Here is a 6378-nt window from a genome sequence, read left to right on the forward strand (position 1 = left end):
ATTGTACATCTGTAAAATGGAGCTAATGATCCCTGCCCTCTCACCATCCAGAGGATGATGTGATCACTGGAGGAGACAGTGAGTCAGTAGTAAAAGCACCCAGAGAATCGTGCTAGGCAGAGTTAAGATTTAGCATTAATACCCCGTAACATCTGTCAAATAATCAAGTAATCACCAAAGCAAAAGAAAAAAAAAAGAAATTATATGAAAAATAATGGAGAATTCATTGCACAAGAATCAGATTCTGGCAAATGCTTAAGTTTAGGAATAACTGGAGATAGCTGGAAACATTTTAGCTATGCACAAGAAAAGATGGTATAAGGAAATTACCTAGAGAGAGACCACATTGAGTTCTTCAGTTTCAAGGGAAATTTTAGGGGTGAATTTTACACTACACATAGCTTCTTTTGGTTCTAAGACAACCAGCTACTTTGCCAAGGGAGAATTCATAAGGCTTTCTTGTAGAGTTGCCATGGGTAGGGAGGTGCGGGGGGCAGGGGGGGCAGCGTTCTTAGGGCTGGAGAAACCAGGAGCAGTAGGACAGTTCTCCAAATGGAAGAATGCTAAACCCTGGAACTAGCCCTATTAAAAAGTTTTAAAAATGAGTCAAAAGAGGGAGCAGATTGGAAAGCTCTCTAGAGGTAGAGGGAAATGCCAGGCAGATGGGGAGAAACTATAGGAAGCCAGTAGGAGTGGGCAGAGAAGAGGCTGAGGACTTTCAATGTGGGCAAAGAGAGGTGATGCATTTTGCAGAAAAAATGACCCAAATTATGTTTATGACTCATTTGTTGACTTTTCTAGAACCCTGAACAACTAAGTACAAGGCATGATATTAAGCAAGGCATGGGTGGGTATGGGGGGGGCAGGTAGGGAGGACACTAAACAGGTACCGTCTGTGCCGTTAAGGAGGTTTTGATACAGCTAGAGAGAGAGAGACATGAATACAAATAAAAATAGCAAGGCTTTCTGTGATAAACTCCACAGGAAAGGAGTATGCAAATTATGATGGTAGAACAGCAAAGGGATTGACTGATCAGAGGAAGGAGATGGGAATCAGGAACCATCTCTCGAGGAGGCAGTCTTTCTGGTCTTGTGGAATCATTAGGATTCTGCTGGAACTAGATGGCAGAGTGCTCTTGGCAATGGTGTAGGACACGAACTCAGGTGTATTTTGAGCATTTTCATGGAAGGCATTGGTCCTAAAGGGCTGCTGAAGCCTTGGTGAATGTTGGGAAATTTTAGGAGAAGCGTTAACTATGAGGAAGTCTGTGTAATTCAACCCAGAGCATATATGAGTTAAACCATGTGATAATATGCGTCCAGGGTGACTGAAAATGTCTGGCGCCTTTGCTACATTGCTAAAGTATGCACACACAGATAGCTCACAAAAAGGTTAATTTGAACCAGCTGAGCTGGAGAGCAATTACCATGGGTTTTCAGGATACAATCATCACTTAGAAGCTCAGAGATGGTGTCTTAGGCTATTCTGGAGTTAAGAGGTTGTTGACTCTGAAACCAAAGTAAGGAGCAGGACAGGATCAGCCAAGACCTTTGTATAAATCTTGTCAAAGAAATGAGTAATTAATGTTATTAACATACCCCTCCAGAACTTTGTTTGATATAAGAGATAGTTTCAGTTGATTATAGGTCAAGAAAATAAAGATAGTAAGTATGTTTCTCTTATTTATTTATTTATTTTTTGGCAAGTGTTCTAGTTTGAACTAGCCAGTTCATCACAGATGGCACAATGCCTTCATCTGATCAACTACAAGAGCATGTGTGTTATATACAACCAGCAATAACATTGACTATTTGAACAAAGCGCCTTGGTAATGAGAGGGAGTCATTCTCCCTGGGGTAACCAAGGAGCACTTCATAGAGATCACGATGGAGCAATAGGATTCCAAGGAGGGAAGTGTGGGGCAGGTCCTTCCAGGGAGAGAGAACTGCATGGCTGTGAGGGCCCACTGAAGTGGGTGATGGGCAAAATACTAGAGTCCTCTGATTCTGGGCAATCTCTCGCTGCCCACCATCCCACCCCTCTATTTAATTGCCATTTTATCTCTGCAAGTCTCGCCTCTCCCCTTCCTCTCTGTTCTCAATGCTGCCTGTGAGCTAAGGCTCTCGCCAGCCCTCCCTTGGAACAGAGTCACACAAATGACCCTGCCCCTCTTCTCTCCTTCCACCAATTCTTCCTCCTTCCTGCTGACAACTTTTCAAAATGTAGAGCTCACCATGTCACTCCTCTGCTTAAAAGCTTGAAGACCTCCCCTACTCCTCAGTGTTAGGTTTACTTTTATTAATACAAGATTCCCCCACGTTTGGCAAAAGAACACATCTGGACTTCCTGCTCTGCAGTAAAGAGGAGATAGTTGTATGCTGAATCTGGAGAACAGACTGTGGTGACAGGTTCTAACTGTTAGACCATCCCAGGAAGGCAGAGCCGGGAGGGCCCATTGAGTAGCAGTCAGCAGGGAAGTTCAGTCACTGAGCTGGCCCCAGTGGATAATAGAAGTGGTGAGCAAAGAAGACATTGCCCACCCTCAGGGAGCTTACAGGTCTAGTTAGGGAAACCAACAAACAATATACAGGTAATCACTCAACTAAGTACTTAATTACAGTTCTGTGATAGAAAAGGTGAGGATTCAGGAAAGATTAAACCAGGTTAGAGATGGTATTTTAAGGCCTTGGGAGAAGCCGAAATTGCGTAGGGACACTGTGCTATGAATAAGAAAAGCTCCCAAAGAACTCAGGAATCCAGAATTTGGGAGGAGGAAGAATAGGCAAGAGATCCTAAGAAAGAATAGTCAGAAGGTGGAAGGAAGAAATAGCATTTTATCACCAAAGAACAAGAGGAGAGAGTGTTTGAAGAAGAAGGATATGGTTAACTGTATCAAATGCTGCTGGGAGATCAAGTCAGATGAAGACAGAAAGTTTATATTGATAAAGCAAGGAAGCTACTAGAACCCTGGCAAGAGCACTTTCCACCAAGTGGTGAGGTAAGAAGCCAGACTGGAAAGGAGAAGAGAAGATAGAGTGGAGGCAATTCCTGTGCATAACTCTTAAAAAGCTTGACTATGAATGGAGAGTAGACAGATTAGGTGAGAGCTTGAGGGATGTGTTCAGTTAAGGGAAGTTTTGTTTACTTGGCTTTGTTTATAATGGAAGATTCTAGCATGTATTTAAGTGAAATCTAGGTGTGAGACAGAGGTTGAAGATTTGGGCGGGAGAAGGGCCTGAAGATCATGATGGAGCAGGACCTTCTTTTAGGCAGGAGGGGATGAGATCAGGACACCTGTGGAGGGACTGGCTTTGGCTGGAAGGGAGACTTACACTCTGCTGTCATATAGGTACGAAGAGAGGACAGGTGAAAACACAACTGACCAGTGTTCTCTGCCAGGCCCTTCTCTGGGAATAAATGGGTTGGAAGCATAAAACTCTGAGAAGAGGAAATGAAATCGTGATTGTGAATGTAGCTTGAGAGCTTCTAGAAAAGCATGGTAATACTGCTGGCCAGTGCTGAGGGCCCAAACAAGGCTGGAGAACATGAAGTGAGAGCCATGCCAAAATGTCCAGGCAGGTCATTTTCTTCAGTAAGGCTTGTCTGCTCAGCACAAACATGGATAGTTCTCCAGGTCTTTGCCAGGCAAGGACTTTTGGAAGATACACGATGCATTCAGTAATCTGTTTAGGGCACTCTGAGAAGAACTATTACCTCTAAGGCAGATATGAAGGAAGTAAAGACAGAAGGAGGCTCACAGACAGAGAAAGTGGAGGGACCACTGACATGGAGATCTTACAGTGAGGACACTTGAGCAAATGAGCTGGAAGAGATGGCAAGAGAACGAGATTTCAGAGGAGGTGAAGATTGGGAGGACACCAAGATCCTGGCTGTGCCCATGGGAGCATGCTGAGGCAGAAGGAGACGGTCACAGAAAGTGCAAGTGTCACGCAGCGCTGCAACCAGGGCGTTCTTGCTTCTATCAGCCACAAGGACATTTAGCTGCTTCGGATGATGTAGTAGAGAGGAAGACGTGGAGAAAGAGACTAAAGGCTTCCGTGACTAGGGGAGACAGGGTGAGTGGGTAGATGCTGTGAAACCTCAAGCAGGTTTCAGCTCTTTAGAAAGAAAAAGCGAATAATGGTCCAGAGGCAGCACTCTGGAAGACACCAACCCCACTTCCCAACAGGGACACTGGGAGATTGATGATTGAAAATACAACCTTTACATGAGCAGACAGACAGGAAAACGGGGTTCTCAGGGGTAAGCCTGAGTATGGTGCAGAGACAGAACTGAAAAGATTGCTGGGGAAGAAGAGGAGTTGATGGAGCCTGGGGAACCGGGGAATGGGAACTGGAGTGGGAGGAGGGCAGGCAGAAAACGGTAGCAGTTCCAGGAATAGCAAAGTTTAGTGAAGGCTGTGGCACATGGCTCAGTCAAGTTTGGCATTACCTAATACACTCAGTGCAACCCATAGCAGCTTTGGCTACCTTGTAGAGGTCAAGACCACCCAAATTATGATGGGCGTGGTTTCCAGATCATGGTTTCAGAAGCCCTTTATGTCACTTCAGAGTGCATCAATGATAAATTACACCCAACGGGATGAAGGATTAGTCACCAACTTTACAAAATAACTACAAAAATAACAGAAGTAATCAGACACCTTAGAATGAACAACTTTTTTTTTTATATTAGGTGCCTATTTTCATCTGCCTTTCTAGTCTCCTCCCCTGCCATGTGCCCTACACTCCACCCAGCTATACCAAACTAGTTCTAACTTCCCAAGCACACCATCCCCATTTGGGCCTCTTGAGATTGTGTGGGTGACGTTCCTCCATCCGGTCTAGCCCCTGGGGTGGGGGCAGGTTAGCTAGTGTTAACCTGATCACTCTTTATGCCCTCTCCTTATTAAGTCAGCTGAGGATTTTTCATGCTTCAGGGAAGCAGGACGCAGAGGGAAAAAACATTTTCCTGGTTTTTGAGTTTCAAAATCCAGGCCCTGTAGGGGTAGGCAAGGACTGGCCACACTCATGGCTTTGGGGAAAGGCATGGCTCATAGGAGCAAGGCTTCTCATCCCCCACCCCCCACCTTCCACAGAAAGATGAAATCTCAGGTGGGAGGGAGGAGTGACAGCAAAGGAGAGGCTGAGGCAGGAGCCAGGCCGCCTGGGTGAAAAGGCTCTCTCTAGGAAGCAGGGTACAAGATGGCCCTGTCGTGTTTCCCTGCCTTAACTCAAGTTTCTATCTTTAACACACTCACCCTGCTAACCTGTCTCATTTTGGCTTACACTGTACTTTAAATTTGCTTTGGCTGCCATCATTTAAAATTTTGAATATCTCAAACTTTAAAAGTCCAGGTTTCAGGCCTCTCTTGAGAAAAACTCAGAGGATCTGGCCACACTAGACTCACATTCCCTTGTAGCCACAGTCTGTTGACCCTTTTGAAGGGGCAGGCACCCTCCATCCCCCAATCATTATACCCTCATCGTTACCTGCCTGACCTTTGTAGCTCTCTGAGCTTCAGATACCCTGATGCCCAACAGGCCAAGTGCCAGGCTACAGGTTAGTGACTATGATGGGACTTGACAAACCTAGTTATAGCCTCAGAGACAAAGCAAATCTTAGTTTCCCCCAACACTAAGAAAAAGAGTCGGTTTCCTTTGTGCCAAGGTGCACTAAGCCTCTGTTCACTCTGTAAATCTGACCCGATGTGCAGCCCAGACCCAGCTGAGGAAGACTTAGCATTTTTTCCCCGGGCAAAAACCTGCCAAATCCAGCCCTACCCTGCCAGGCTCAGAGAAGGGCAAAGAGGAATATGTGATAATGCTCTCACACGTCACATTACGTGCACAATGCTTTCCTCTCCCTAAAAGTCAACTTGCATAAATGCCGACAGAGCCGCGAATTTTAGCATATTCTAAGAAGTGAATCTATGTACCCAAGGTCTCCCAGCTCATCAGTGACTGGGGTAAAGACCCAGGCCTCCTCTTTTCCCAGCCAGCACCCTTGCAGATTATACTGCTTCATCCTGCCTCCGAGAAGGGCTGGGTGCGAGGTCCTCCCCGCCAAGCCGAAGGAAAAGCACTTCCCTCCTCACATAGATGGAGGCGGATAAGCTTCTGCCGGTTCCTTCTCCAACCCACGGAGTCAAGGACTAGTCCAAAGTTTCTATCGTGCCTTGACTCATTTAATGGAACTTTCCAAGTTTATTTTTATTTCTAAATCCACGAGTTTAACAGATTTGTAGGGCCTGTTTCCTAAAAAGAGCTCATATCTGCTCTTGCCCTTTTAGAATAAGCTTTCTAAACCTGACCAGGACTACGTGGAAAAAGCTGGAGGCAAAGAACTGGCAAATCAAAGAGGTCCAGCCACTGATC

Source organism: Leptonychotes weddellii, chromosome 9 (assembly GCF_054177405.1).
Source record: "Leptonychotes weddellii isolate Sample4059 chromosome 9, ASM5417740v2, whole genome shotgun sequence".
Taxonomy (NCBI): domain Eukaryota; kingdom Metazoa; phylum Chordata; class Mammalia; order Carnivora; family Phocidae; genus Leptonychotes; species Leptonychotes weddellii.